This window comes from Anomaloglossus baeobatrachus, chromosome 6 (genome assembly GCF_048569485.1).
Source record: "Anomaloglossus baeobatrachus isolate aAnoBae1 chromosome 6, aAnoBae1.hap1, whole genome shotgun sequence".
In the NCBI taxonomy this organism is placed as follows: domain Eukaryota; kingdom Metazoa; phylum Chordata; class Amphibia; order Anura; family Aromobatidae; genus Anomaloglossus; species Anomaloglossus baeobatrachus.
In genome coordinates, this window is record NC_134358.1 from 277,317,065 (window position 1) to 277,333,761 (window position 16,697).

Below are 16,697 nucleotides of genomic sequence, written 5' to 3' on the forward strand. Positions count from 1 at the left end.
TCCGCATGGCTGCGCAAGACACATGAGTGCCTTTTTGTTGCACTACCTCCAACATGACAGTCGTATTGTCAAAATTAGAAGTGATGATGACTACTGGATTGCCACACTATTAGATCCCCGGTACAAGTCCAAATTTTGTGACATAATTCCAGCCATAGAAAGGGACGCACGTATGCAGGAGTATCAGCAGAAGCTGTTACTAGATCTTAGCTCGGCTTTTCCACCAAACAACCGTGCAGGTGCAGGGAGTGAATCTCCCAGTTGTAACTTGACAAACATGGGACGGTCTCGTCATCTTCAACAGTCTACCCGTACCAGTAGGACCTTTTCTGGTGCCGGTAACAGCAATTTTATGGAATCTTTTCATAATTTTTTTAGACCCTCTTTTGCAAGGCCACCAGAGACAACAAGTCTGACACATAGTCAACGGCTGGAGAGGATGATACAGGAGTATCTCCAAATGAACATCGATGCCATGACTGTGCAACTGGAGCCTTGCTCCTTTTGGGCTTCAAACATAGAAAAATGGCCAGAGCTCTCCAGTTACGCCTTGGAGATTTTGTCGTGTCCAGCTGCCAGCGTTGTCTCTGAACGTGTATTCAGTGCTGCTGGGTGTGTGCTGACAGATAAGCGCACGCGTCTGTCCAGTGACAATGTGGACAGACTGACGTTCATCAAAATGAACAAGTCATGGATCCAGAAGGAATTTACTACCCCTGTGTCATCCTGGGGAGAGTAAATGCTTGTGGATTTGGAATGTGCTTGATGCAAATCAAAACATCCTGTTTGCAACTAGGGCCCAAGTGCTGCCACTGATGTGGTGGGTGTCTGTGTGGCCCAATTTTTGGAAAAAAGGGAGACTCCGCTTGGAGTAACCCTTGCTTGCTGTGTTTTTAAAAGAAGCCAAGATGAACAGAGCTGGGATCAGGAAAGACTTTGCTACCTACCCCGGTGTCATCCTGGGGACGGCTAAGAATAGCGTATTTTTGAATGTGCTTGATGCAAATCAAAACATCCTGTTTGCAACTAGGGCCCAAGTGCTGCCACTGATGGGGTGGGTGTCTGTGTGGCCCAATTTTTGGAAAAAAGGGAGACTCCGCTTGGAGTAACCCTTGCTTGCTGTGTTTTTAAAAGAAGCCAAGATGAACAGAGCTGGGATCAGGAAAGACTTTGCTACCTACCCCGGTGTCATCCTGGGGACGGCTAAGAATAGCGTATTTTTGAATGTGCTTGATGCAAATCAAAACATCCTGTTTGCAACTAGGGCCGAAGTGCTGCCACTGATGGGGTGGGTGTCTGTGTGGCCCAATTTTTGGAAAAAAGGGAGACTCCGCTTGGAGTAACCCTTGCTTGCTGTGTTTTTAAAAGAAGCCAAGATGAACAGAGCTGGGATCAGGAAAGACTTTGCTACCTACCCCGGTGTCATCCTGGGGACGGATAAGAATGGCGTATTTTTGAATGTGCTTGATGCAAATCTAGCTGTGAAGTGTACAACTGGGGCACAACTGCTGCCACTGAATGGGTGGGTGTGTGTGGGGCCCAATTTTTGGAAAAAAGGGGAGACTCCGCTTGGAGTAACCCTTGCTTACATTGTTTTTAAAAGAAGCCAAGATGAACAAGTCATGGGTCAGCAAAGACTTTGCTACCTACCCCAGTGTCATCCTGGGGACGGCTAAGAATAGCGTATTTTTGAATGTGCTTGATGCAAATCAAAACATCCTGTTTGCAACTAGGGCCCAAGTGCTGCCACTGATGGGGTGGGTGTCTGTGTGGCCCAATTTTTGGAAAAAAGGGAGACTCCGCTTGGAGTAACCCTTGCTTGCTGTGTTTTTAAAAGAAGCCAAGATGAACAGAGCTGGGATCAGGAAAGACTTTGCTACCTACCCCGGTGTCATCCTGGGGACGGATAAGAATGGCGTATTTTTGAATGTGCTTGATGCAAATCTAGCTGTGAAGTGTACAACTGGGGCACAACTGCTGCCACTGAATGGGTGGGTGTGTGTGGGGCCCAATTTTTGGAAAAAAGGGGAGACTCCGCTTGGAGTAACCCTTGCTTACATTGTTTTTAAAAGAAGCCAAGATGAACAAGTCATGGGTCAGCAAAGACTTTGCTACCTACCCCAGTGTCATCCTGGGGACGGCTAAGAATAGCGTATTTTTGAATGTGCTTGATGCAAATCAAAACATCCTGTTTGCAACTAGGGCCCAAGTGCTGCCACTGATGGGGTGGGTGTCTGTGTGGCCCAATTTTTGGAAAAAAGGGAGACTCCGCTTGGAGTAACCCTTGCTTGCTGTGTTTTTAAAAGAAGCCAAGATGAACAGAGCTGGGATCAGGAAAGACTTTGCTACCTACCCCGGTGTCATCCTGGGGACGGCTAAGAATAGCGTATTTTTGAATGTGCTTGATGCAAATCAAAACATCCTGTTTGCAACTAGGGCCGAAGTGCTGCCACTGATGGGGTGGGTGTCTGTGTGGCCCAATTTTTGGAAAAAAGGGAGACTCCGCTTGGAGTAACCCTTGCTTGCTGTGTTTTTAAAAGAAGCCAAGATGAACAGAGCTGGGATCAGGAAAGACTTTGCTACCTACCCCGGTGTCATCCTGGGGACGGCTAAGAATGGCGTATTTTTGAATGTGCTTGATGCAAATCAAAACATCCTGTTTGCAACTAGGGCCGAAGTGCTGCCACTGATGGGGTGGGTGTCTGTGTGGCCCAATTTTTGGAAAAAAGGGAGACTCCGCTTGGAGTAACCCTTGCTTGCTGTGTTTTTAAAAGAAGCCAAGATGAACAGAGCTGGGATCAGGAAAGACTTTGCTACCTACCCCGGTGTCATCCTGGGGACGGATAAGAATGGCGTATTTTTGAATGTGCTTGATGCAAATCTAGCTGTGAAGTGTACAACTGGGGCACAACTGCTGCCACTGAATGGGTGGGTGTGTGTGGGGCCCAATTTTTGGAAAAAAGGGGAGACTCCGCTTGGAGTAACCCTTGCTTACATTGTTTTTAAAAGAAGCCAAGATGAACAAGTCATGGGTCAGCAAAGACTTTGCTACCTACCCCAGTGTCATCCTGGGGACGGCTAAGAATAGCGTATTTTTGAATGTGCTTGATGCAAATCAAAACATCCTGTTTGCAACTAGGGCCCAAGTGCTGCCACTGATGGGGTGGGTGTCTGTGTGGCCCAATTTTTGGAAAAAAGGGAGACTCCGCTTGGAGTAACCCTTGCTTGCTGTGTTTTTAAAAGAAGCCAAGATGAACAGAGCTGGGATCAGGAAAGACTTTGCTACCTACCCCGGTGTCATCCTGGGGACGGATAAGAATGGCGTATTTTTGAATGTGCTTGATGCAAATCTAGCTGTGAAGTGTACAACTGGGGCACAACTGCTGCCACTGAATGGGTGGGTGTGTGTGGGGCCCAATTTTTGGAAAAAAGGGGAGACTCCGCTTGGAGTAACCCTTGCTTACATTGTTTTTAAAAGAAGCCAAGATGAACAAGTCATGGGTCAGCAAAGACTTTGCTACCTACCCCAGTGTCATCCTGGGGACGGCTAAGAATAGCGTATTTTTGAATGTGCTTGATGCAAATCAAAACATCCTGTTTGCAACTAGGGCCCAAGTGCTGCCACTGATGGGGTGGGTGTCTGTGTGGCCCAATTTTTGGAAAAAAGGGAGACTCCGCTTGGAGTAACCCTTGCTTGCTGTGTTTTTAAAAGAAGCCAAGATGAACAGAGCTGGGATCAGGAAAGACTTTGCTACCTACCCCGGTGTCATCCTGGGGACGGCTAAGAATAGCGTATTTTTGAATGTGCTTGATGCAAATCAAAACATCCTGTTTGCAACTAGGGCCGAAGTGCTGCCACTGATGGGGTGGGTGTCTGTGTGGCCCAATTTTTGGAAAAAAGGGAGACTCCGCTTGGAGTAACCCTTGCTTGCTGTGTTTTTAAAAGAAGCCAAGATGAACAGAGCTGGGATCAGGAAAGACTTTGCTACCTACCCCGGTGTCATCCTGGGGACGGATAAGAATGGCGTATTTTTGAATGTGCTTGATGCAAATCTAGCTGTGAAGTGTACAACTGGGGCACAACTGCTGCCACTGAATGGGTGGGTGTGTGTGGGGCCCAATTTTTGGAAAAAAGGGGAGACTCCGCTTGGAGTAACCCTTGCTTACATTGTTTTTAAAAGAAGCCAAGATGAACAAGTCATGGGTCAGCAAAGACTTTGCTACCTACCCCAGTGTCATCCTGGGGACGGCTAAGAATAGCGTATTTTTGAATGTGCTTGATGCAAATCAAAACATCCTGTTTGCAACTAGGGCCCAAGTGCTGCCACTGATGGGGTGGGTGTCTGTGTGGCCCAATTTTTGGAAAAAAGGGAGACTCCGCTTGGAGTAACCCTTGCTTGCTGTGTTTTTAAAAGAAGCCAAGATGAACAGAGCTGGGATCAGGAAAGACTTTGCTACCTACCCCGGTGTCATCCTGGGGACGGATAAGAATGGCGTATTTTTGAATGTGCTTGATGCAAATCTAGCTGTGAAGTGTACAACTGGGGCACAACTGCTGCCACTGAAGGGGTGGGTGTGTGGGGCCCAATTTTTGGAAAAAAGGGAGACTCCGCTTGGAGTCACCTTGCGGTGTTTTACATGACTTTAGAAGGGCGTGCCATGCCTATATCTGTGTGTCCTCCTCTTTTTCCTTGTCCAGCTGTTTTGTTTTCGCATGAGTACATGTCCTTGTCACTTTCCCATGTGTTTGTGTTGTGTTGTGAGTTGTTTGTCACCTTTTGGACACCTTTGAGGGTGTTTTCTAGGTGTTTTACTGTGTTTGTGATTGCCTGCCATTGTTTCCTATGGGCTCGAGTTCGGTTCGTCGAACGTTCGACGAGCCGAACTCGAGCCAGACCCCCCGTTCGGCGAACCGCCTCGAGCCGAACCGGGACCGGTTCGCTCATCTCTAGTCCTAACCCCTGTACCACCCCCAATTTCATTACTTGTGCCCTGGTCACTATCTGCACTACATTCCCCTTCTATAAAGTGAATACCCTCGCCCCCCATTCCTAGTTTAAACACTCCTCCAACCTTCTATCTATCTTCTGCCCCAGCACAGCTGCACCCTCCCCATTAAGATGCAGCCCATCCCTAGCATAGAATCTGTAGCCAACTGAAAAGTCGGCCCAATTCTTCCGGAACCCAAAACCCTCTTTCCTACACCAATTCCTGAGCCACCTGTTAACCTCCCTGATCTCCCTTTGCCTCTCTGGTGTGGCTCGTGGCACAGTTAGTATTTCTGAAAATACCACCTTGGAGGTCCTTGCTTTAAGCTTACAACCTAATTCCCTGATATCATCTTTAAGGACCTTCCACCTACCTCTAACTTTGTCATTTGTGCCAATGTGTACATTGACCGCTGGGTCCTCCCCAGCCCCTCCCAGTAATCTGTCAACCTGATCAGCAATGTGCCGAACAGCGATGTGCCGAACCTTAAACAAGAATATTTCTGTAATGTAATATTTTATTATTAAAAGTAGTGGAGATTTTTTTTTATTCTTAATTGTATGATATTTAAAAAATGTTGCCATTAATATTTCTTTAATTTTGTAATAAGATCAATATATGATATTAGTTTTGTATTTTTTGTGTAATTTTCTAAAACGTATGAATGTTCGGCAATAATGCCTAATAATACCTAATAATACCTAATAATGCCTAATTATACCATTCTAATCAATACTGAGGTTAATACGTGCATTATATGGCTATGTAGAAGAAACATTGTTTGGGGTATACCATATCCCATTAACAGATATATGTCACTAATATATGATTAACAGGCTCCAGGGTTAAAGCACATGTAGAAAAGGGAAAAAAAGAGAATAATAAATTAAACAAGAATAACCACCCACTAACTTAATTGACGAGAAAGGAAAAGTGTTTGAAAGCTAGATAAACAAATGTACATCAGAAATGCAAACTCTGTTTGCCCAGCTGGTTACATTTTATTTATGAAGAGCTGACACTCTTAAGAACTAATCTAGCCAGAAATATTGCCAGAGGCAATGAACTCAGCTGGACCCATGATGGCAGTGTGTGTCACTGACATCAATGACCACGGCCATTCTCACGCTCAATATCGGGCAAGCCCACAAAATCATGGCACGTCAAAGCAGCTAGCTCACGCAATTCTTAGGGTGAGAAAAGCAACAGTAATTGAAGTAATTTCCTCTGGCAACAAACTCATTTGCACTCTTGACGTCGTGGCTGCTCACACAGTGCTGTGTGAACTGCTGCTAGGACCTGTGGGGACCTCTTGAAGTCATCTAAGTTCACTCCAGTGCCTGTCACACAGCAGTGTGTGAGACAGCATTGACTGTAACAGTGGGTATTGGATCATTGTAGCACCCCCTTATTGGATTACGCCGTTCTCGGACAAGGGATTTGACAAGGAATTAAATTGGTGAAAGAGGGGGCCTGTTGTCTTTATTTCTTTACTAATTTTCCCTTTTTATGTCTTCCAGATTTGCTTTTGGGTAACATTGGAATATTGCGGACGTCACTATGGATTACGTTGGAAATTTTGGGGATTTTTTTTAATAATTAATTGGTGAACAAAGGCTTGAGTCGTGGGTTTTTGTCCTCATATTTCTTTTTTCTTTCTTTCAACTACAACTGGAATTAGTAATGGATGTGTCTGATAGACGTCCACCCATTACTAATAACAGGGCTTGATGCCAGCTGGCCATTCACAGCTAGTTCCAACCCCATATATCACTCCATATGCATTTTCGTAAAAAGCAATTAAGACCATATGCATTAAAATCTCTAACTATAATATTAATAATAATAAAAAGAAGTTTAACCTCTACGGTTGGTAAAATCTTTGAGGGTTTCTTGAGAGATGCTATACTGGAGTAAGAAAAATTACCTTATGACAGAGTATCAACATGGGTTTATGAGGGATCGATCCTGTCAAACTAATTTGATCAGCTTCTATGAAGAGGTAAGTTCAAGCATGGACCAGGGAAATGCAGTGGATGTTGTGTATATGGACTTTTCAAAAGCTTTTGATACGGTGCCACACAAAAGGTTGGTACATAAAATGAGAATAATGGGGATAGGGGAAAATATGTGTAACTGGGTTAAAAACTAGCTCAGTGATAGGAAACAAAGGGTGGTTATTAATGGTACGTACTCGGACTGGGTCTCAGTTCATAGTGGGGTACCACAGGGGTCAGTATTGGGCCCGCTTCTTTTCAACATATTTATTAATGACCTTGTTGGGGGAATGCGGAGTAGAATTTCAATATTTGCAGATGATACTAAACTCAGCAGGGTAATCAATACAGAGGAGGATAATTTTATATTACAGGGAGATTTATGTAAATGCCAGGGCTAATAAAATAATGGAATGTATTAAAACAGGTATAAGTGTTCATGAAAAAAATATAGTTCTACCTCTGAACCAGTCACTGGTGTGACCGCAGTTAGAATACTGTGTACAATTCTGGTCACTGATATATAAGAAGGACATAGCTGAACTGGAGAGGGTGCAGAGAAGAGCGACCAAGATTATTAGAGGAGTGGGTGGGCTGCAATACCAAGACAGGTTATTAAACTTGGGGTTATTTAGTTTGGAAAAACGAAGGCTTAGGGGGGATCTAATCACAATGTATAAATATATGAGGGGACAGTACAGAGACCTTTTCAAAGATCTTTTTACACCCAGGCCTGCGACTGGAACACGGGGGCATCCGCTACGTCTTGAGGAAAGAAGGTTTAATCATAATCACAGACGAGGATTCTTTACTGTACGAGCAGTGAGACTATGGAACTCTCTGCCGCATGATGTTGTAATGAGTGATTCACTACTAACATTTAAGCAGAGCCTGGATGCCTTTCTTGAAAAATGTAATATTACCAGTTATGTATATTAGATTTTATGACAGGGTGTTGATCCAGGGAACTAGTCTGATTGCCCTATGTGGAGTCAGGAAGGAATTTTTTTCCCCATTGGAACTTGTTTGCCACATTGGTTTTTTTTGCCTTCCTCTGGATCAACATGTTAGGCTACGGGTTGAACTAGATGGACTTAGAGTCTCCCTTCAACCTTAAAAACTATGATACTATGAAGGTTTCCCACTTGTTCAACTACCGTATATCTACTGCTTGTTTTCTGCATAAGCATAAAAAACATGTCTTAGCACAATGATACATAAATAATAGGTTTCATGCATTCCACACACTGTAGAGCGGGTTTGTTTGTCATTTTTCCTTGGGCAAGTTTCCCCATTGTCATTGGTTCATCTAATGCCTATTCATAGCAAAATTTATCCTTGATGAATTTTGTTTCTGCTCCATTTTCACTCCATTATCTCTTACATCACAGTCTTTATTTTCTTTATAGTCACTATCATCCAAATCCTCAACTGTAAAATAATTTGCATGACCGCAAAAAAAAATATGTTTCAAATTATCTTACCTATACCCCATTATTAGATTTCAAGAAAATTATATAGGAAAAAATTATAACACCACAAAATGCTTCAATGAAGACACCAGACTTATGCTATGCAGCATGCACATATGCAATGGATATGAAGATACTTTGGGGTTTCCCAGGCTCCATTGATAGGTTTTAGAGTTACGTTTTCTCACCTTTAGTCACCATATACCTCTGCGTACTTCACTCTCCTGGTGAGCTGTGCGTAGTGGCCTACCCTCTAGGAAGCACTAGAAACCCCTCAACAGCCTCTTAGGGAGCCAGGACTGAAGTGGTATTTTTAGTGGTGTGGCTAGGGGCTTTCTAGTCTATACAGTGCCCCATAGAGTGTGGTTGCGACTTCTTTGTGTTGTAGGCTTTATTATTTCCATTACTTATGCATGAGTGAGTTTCATACATATCAATGGACCATGTTTTGTGTTGCCTCTGCAGCCTCTCCTTCACTTCCTGGGCCGCTCATCATTGCTCATCCATATGCACTGCTTTCCCTGCTAAATGGGTGGACTGGCATCTGGGAATGGTTGCAGTCAGACATGCCCATAGCCTGTGAGACAGCATCTGACTTCCACCAATCACAGGTACTGTCTGCGGGTCAGTATAATGGTAAAAAATAACATAAAACATTTGGCGTGGGGTCCCCCCGTATTATGAAGCACAGCGCAGATAAAGCCCATGGGTACAGGCTGCAGCCCCCAGCCCTGTACTTATCATGGCTGTATATCAAAACGATACTGCGACTGGAACACGGGGCATCTGCTACGTCTTGAGGAAAGAAGGTTTAATCATAATCACAGATGAGGATTCTTTACTGTACGAGCAGTGAGACTATGGAACTCTCTGCCGCATGATGTTGTAATGAGTGATTAACTACTAACATTTAAGCAGACCCTGAATGCCTTTCTTGAAAAATGTAATATTACCAGTTATGTATATTAGATTTTATGACAGGATGTTGATCCAGGAAACTAGTCTGATTGCCGTATATGGAGTCAGGAAGGAATTTTTTCCCCATTGGAGCCTGTTTGCAACTTTGTTTTTTTTTTTTTGCCTTCCTCTGGATCAACATGTTAGGCTATGGGTTGAACTAGATGGACTAAGGGGTACTTTGTACGCTGCGACATCGCAAGCCGATGCTGCGATGCCGAGCGCGATAGTCCCCGCCCCCATCACAGCTGCGATATCCTTGCGATAGCTGCCGTAGCGAACATTATCGCTATTATTATTATTATTATTATTATTGTTTATTTATAGAGCACCATTGATTCCATGGTGCTGTACATGAGGGGGTTACATACAGAATACATGTACACGTTACAATAGACAGACTAGCACAGGGGGAAGAGGGCCCTGCCCTTGCGGGCTTACATCTTAAAGGATTTTGGGGAGGAGACAGTAGGTGGGGTGTAGGTGGGGCGGCAGCTCCGCACGGTGGTGGGGCGGCAGCTCCGCACGGTGGTGGGGCAGCAGCTCCGCACGGTGGTGGGGCGGCAGCTCCGCACGGTGGTGGGGCGGCAGCTCCGCACGGTGGTGGGGCGGCAGCTCCGCACGGTGGTGGGGCGGCAGCTCCGCACGGTGGTGGGGCGGCAGCTCCGCACGGTGGTGGGGCGGCAGCTCCGCACGGGGGTGGGGCGGCAGCTCCGCACGGGGGTGAAGCAGTGAGGTCATTGAAGGTTATAGGCATTTCTGAACAGATGAGTCTTTAGGTTCCGTTTGAAGCTTGCGAGTGTAGTAGATAGTCTGACGTGTTGAGGCAGTGAGTTCCAGGAGACTGGGGATGCTCGGGAGAAGTCTTGGAGTCGGTTGCATGAGGAGCGAATGAGAGAGGAGGATAGAAGGAGATCTTGGGAGGGCTATGGCAGCTTCACATGCACTCACCTGCCGTGCGACGTCGCTCTGGCCGGCGACCCGTCTCGTTATTAAGGGGGCGGGTCGTTTGGCGTCACTGCGACGTCACACGGCAGGCGGCCAATAGGAGCGGAGGGGCGGAGATGAGCGGGATGTAAACATCCTGCCCACCTTCTCCCTTCTGCATATCCTACGGGAGCCACGCTGACGCCGGTAGGAGATGTTCCTCGCTCCTGCGGCTTCACACACAGCGATGTGTGCTGCTGCTGGAGTGAGGAACAACATCGGACCATCGCATCAGCGTAATTGTGGATTACGCCGACGCTACACCAATGATACGATTACGACGCTTTTGCGCTCGTTAATCGTATCATCTAGGCTTTACACACTAATGATGTCGCCTGCGATGCCGGATGTGCGTCACTTTCAATTTGACCTCACCAACATCGCACCTGCGATGTCGTAGTGTACAAAGTACCCCTTCAACCTTAAAAAACTATGATACTATTAAACTATGATAAAATAGAAGGAATCACATGTCATGTCATCAAGCCCAAATTAGTGAGATCTCCCATCAATAATTTTATAAGTGAAAAGAAATAAACATAAACACCAAAAATCCATAAGTTTGGAATAAAATACAAAAAACACCCTCTTTCACCACTTTTTTAATCCCCAAATGCTTCTGCAGGTGCGACATAATCCACAGGACATCTCATGGGGATTCAGCTCTGCTCCATCTGAGTCAGTGAGCAGCCATAAAGCATGGCTGCCTGCTGAGAGTGCACACAGAGAATGACTGAGCCATGTGATTAGTAGTGACGTCACTCAGATTACTTGCAGTCCCATTGTCGTTTTCCTGTGACCAGAGGTAACCTTACCTAAGGTGACCTCAGTAAAGGCAATGACTTCACCTCAGGTAAATCTGCCTCTCCTGGCAGAAAACCGCTTTTTTTTGCCAATAAATGTAGATTTGTTGAAGAAAATTTTACACCATATTCCTTGCCATGGTTTTTGATGTGTTTTTTTTACACAGTTCTGATGCAGTTTTCTGCCATAAGGTGCAAATTTAGTGCTGAAATGTCTGCACCAGATTTCTGCACCAAATTTGCACCTCCTGGCAAAAAAACGCAAACCTTTTTTTGCATTTTTGGGCTAAGAGATGCAAATTTGTTGATGACATTTTTACATCATCTTTACGCACCCAATCTACACCTCCTAGCTCAAAAGGTTGCTTCTACTCAATACTGAGCAAAGGGTCTGAATACTTATGACCATTTGGTATTTCAGTTTTTCGTGTTTAATAAATTTGCAAATATTTCTACATTTCTGTTTTTTCTGTACATTAATGTTTTTTTATGTACATTAATGAGAAAAAAATGAACTTTTTTGAATTTACCAAATGGCTGCAATAAAACAAAGAGTGAAAAATGTAAAGGGGTCTGAATACGTTTCGTAACCACTGTATATATATAAAACAATATTAGTTCCGGTTTTAATAAGTGTTCTTCATTTACAATGTTACTTATAGTCTAAACTTGGTCAGTTTACTGTTTTATTAGTTATTACAATTTTTTTAACTTTACATTGAAATATAATTTTCTCTGCCATGCGATACCTTTGGAACTGGCACCAATAAGCAAATGTGCCCTGTTAGGAATATTTAAATCCTAGTCCAGGACAGACTAATGAAACTTTGCCTTGGATAGAGGAAATGCCAAGATGCAACTTTAATTATAATGCTAATTAAAAATTCAGTCTTATTTTATTTACAAATAAAACATTTGACTTGATAATAATTGCACCATAATCGACAGTAGAACAGTTCATGATATACATATAGGATAGAGTAGGAGTCTTTAATTCTATTATTTCCTTACCCCTGCAGGGAGAAGTATCCATGGCTATTAAATTCTTTTTAGAAATTAAATGGCTAATCTAATTTGCATACTGACAGCTCTATTGTGATGCTTGAGAGCGAATGATTTATGAAGCTAAAATATTCAGAGTACCCACAGGGCAACAAAAGTGTAAAGTTGTACACAGTGAAATAACAGCAAGTAAACTTTAGAGGAATTGCAAATACTGTATGTCATTAACTGTTTGCCATTAATATATGAGGGCATAGAGTATATAAATGAAAAGGATCTGCAGACACATTAAATATTAGGGTTGTGAACTTTTCAAGCAAGCTTTACTGACAATCCTTTAAAAATGTGCTGACAAATCATATTTCTAATTACATGTCTTCTACAATCTGTTGAAATTATACAGTCTATAAAAAAGGACTGAGTACAATCTAGGGTAAAAAAAGGGAACTCAAGAGCTCTATTTTATATTGAGATTACACTATCAGCAGGGTGTCATATTGCCGTACATAATGAAATTGAAATATAATCTATATTTAAATGATAAATAGGATTGTTTAATATCCATTATTCTATTACTGAATGATTCAGAAGGCAGGAAATATACTGCATGTAAGCCGCAATGCATCCCTCATTAAACATATTCGAACAGTACCTTCCCCTCTTCCTTATGTAAACCAGATCTTTCCATTATTAGGTTCTATAATAAAATAGGTAAAATAATTGAGCACATAGGTGGTGTAAGGGGTCAATGACTAACAAATCTTCCTTAGTTGCCAAGGTCCTCCAAATACAGTATTTTCATTTCACCATGACCTTTTCTGTACAATTGTCACTTAGTTGGCCATGCAGCATGCACATTCACTGCGCTAACAGCGCATCCAAGTTGGTGTAACAGCAGCAAATCTAATGCACAGTATCACTGAAATGCAAATGTATTACTGTACTGCCCTCCATGTACTGTACTGTTGCCTAATTATTCTTTGCAATACTTTGCAATCTATCTGTCATATATGTATCATGTTTTCTCTAGTTAACCTACCTCAACTACAGAATTGTGCAAAAGTATTAGGCAGGTGAGGTAATGATGATGGTAAGTAAGTATACTTTAAAAACTATACGTTTTAGTAGTTGATTTGTATTATTAAAATAAATGAACAAAAGAGTAATCTAGTTGCCTGCCTTTGAACTTACTGAATCTTCTGAATATCTTTTTTAAAATGAAGAGTTCAAAACTACATTCCATATTCTAGATGTGACCCTACAACTGATGTATAGATGGGTAACTGTTGGGATTAGATAATCTAATCTCTCTTTTTTTATACACCATAAATTCCTGTTTGCTTTTGCAGTTGCTGCTTGACATTGAATGCTGCTTCTCAGCTTACTTGTACCCAGAATATCCAATTCGTTCTCCTGTTCTGTATTCCAAAGTTAACTTATATTTAATGTATATCGAGCAATAGGAAAACTCCATCCAGGTGCCTAACTCTACATTTATCAACATTAAATCTCATTTGTTAAGTGTTTGTCCGCTCAGACATCTTATCCAGATCGTTTTGTAATATTTTACTGTCAAAGTCAGTTTTAAATATGCTACATTGTTTAGTGTCGTCAGCAAAGATGAATATTTTACTCTCAATCCGATCCACAAGGACATTAATAAAGAGCTTAAAGGGAATCGGTCAGCAAGTTTTTACTACCCCATCTAAATGCAACATAATATAGGCAAGGAGATTCTGAATCCAACACTGTATGGCATAATATACATTAGATTACTAACTGCAGCCATTCTGACACCATCAAAGAATTTAGTTTCAGCAAAACTACACAGCTGATTGAGCTTCCCTTCCCACACCAGGCTCTTAATAGAAATTGTGCATTGACTGTGAAGTGTCAATCCCAGCAGGGGGAGTGTTGGACTGCTAGTCCAGATTGGATATATGCGGGAAGAAACCGGGTGTCTCATCATGCTATCGCCACTCAAACGAAGTGGATAAAATTAATCCATGTCTTTATTAAATTGCAGGGTCAGTTCAACGCATTTCGGAGGTCACAGCCTCCTTGCTCAGGACATCAAGCAATGCTACAAATAATCTGTTCTGATAAGGGATGAGCCAGTATAAATTCCTTTGGAGATAAACATCACATGACCGCCCTTGATTTTTAAACATTGGCGGGATCATTATCAGTTCAAAAATGGTAACTGAGTAAAGAGCAAAATTGTTAAAATTTATGTCATATGACAGTATTAATATCAGATTTTATAACATTAATACTGTCATATGACATAAATTTGAAAAATTGGGCTCTTTAAAATGATGATCCTGCCAATGTTTGAAAATCAAGGGCAGTCCTGTGACATTTATTTCCAAGGGTATTTATACCGGCTCATCCCTTAACAGAACAGATTATTTGTATCATTGCTTGATGTCCTGGGAAAGGAGGCTGTGACCTCTGAAACACATTGACCTGACCTTGCAATTTAATAAAGACATGGTATAATTTTATCCACTTCATTTTGATTAGTAATAGCTGATGTAAAGCTCATATCTTATAATGCCCTCAAAAACTATGCACACAACTGATGTAAGACTTACTGCACGGTAGTTGCCTGGATCCACCTATTTACCTTTCTAAATATCGGTTCCATATCAGCAATCCTCGAATCCTGTTTCAAAAGTCTTATTGCAAGAGTCTAAGAAGAATAAGATACAGCACTCTGCCACTTACTGAACTTAATTTCCTCAATATTCATTGATGAAAGATATTTGGCTAGGAGCATTTGTCAATGTTTAATTTGCTGAAATGCAAGTACTTCTTCTTATGCAAACTTATTTATATTAGTTAGCGAACAATAAGTTCCTTGATGAACATGGATGAAATATGCTTGTTTTATATCTCAGCCTTTTCTTTGTCACTTATAATTATCTTGTTATTATCTTCTAAGAGGCCAGTGTCATCTATTTTTTTTCTTTTTTTAGCATTGATGTATTTATACAATAAGTTTGTATTTATTTTAACCCCTTCACTGCCTGAGCTCATTTTCACCTTCACATCCAAGCCATTTTTTACAATTTTGACCAGTGTCAATTTGACAGGCTATAACTCTTGAACACTTTAATGGATTTAGGTTATTCTAACAGTTGTAAATTTAGGCTGATATTTTTTGCATTATTTGTGAAAAAATTTGAAATTTGGAGAAAATTTTGTAAACATTTCAATTTTCAAACTTTGAATTTTTATGCCTTAAAGCAGAGTTATGTCACACAAACTGTTACTAAATAATATTTTCCACATTACCACTTTACATCAGCACAATTTTTGAAATTATTGTTTTTTAAGTAAGTTAGAAGGGTTCAAAGTTTATCAGTAATTTCTAATTTTTCCAACAAAATTTAGAAACACATTTTTTTTTAGGTATCACATGACATTTAAAGTGCACTTTCTCCTGATTACCATAATACCCCATATGTTGTTGAAAACTACTTCTGAGGAACAGTACAAAGTGAAGAAAAGAAGAAGTGCAGACAGTTGGACTGGTTTACAGGTGCCATGACACATTAGTAGAGCAACTGAGGTGCCAGAACAGCAGAAACCCTCACAGCTGACTTTATTTTACAAACTGCACTCATCAATGAATGCATCCAGTGGTGCAGTGAGCATATTAACACTACAGGTGTGTCATAACATTTTAAACTATTGGACAGTAAACAAAAAGTAGTTGCTTATTTACCACTGAATAGATGTCTTAACTACAGATTTCCATTTTTCACAATAGGAATAGGTAAAAAATACCCCATAATGTGTTACACAAATTCTCATAAAGATGGCAATACCCCACCTATGACTGTACAGTACTGTTTGGCTGCACCACATGAGGGAAGAAGCGCCATTTGATTTTTGGAGACTCTAAAGGGTGCTTTACACGCTGCGACATCGCTAGCGATTGCTAGCTATGTTGAGCGCGATAGCACCTGCCCCCGTCGTTCGTGTGACATTTGGTGCTCGCTGCCGTAGCGAACATTATCTCTATGACAGCGTCACACGCACATACCTTGGCAGCGACGTCGCTGTGACCGCCGAACAATCCCTCCCTCAAGGAGGAGGTGCGTTCGGCGTCATAGCAACGTCACTGCGGTGTCACTAAGCGGTTGGCCACTAGAAGCGGAGGGGCGGAGATGAGCGGGACGTAACATCCCGCCCACCTCCTTCTTCCGCATTGCCGGTGGACGCAGGTGAGGAGATGTTCGTCATTCCTGCGGTGTCACACATAGCGATGTGTGATGCCGCAGGAACGACGAACAACATTGTACCTGTGGCAGCAGTGATATTAAGGAAAGGAGCAACGTGTCAACGATCACCGTTTTTGAACAATTTGATCGTCGCTCATTGGTGTCACACACTGCTATGTCGCTACCGGCGCCGGATGTGCGTCACTAACGACGTGACCTCAACGATATATCAGTAGTGATGTCGCAGCATGTAAAGTG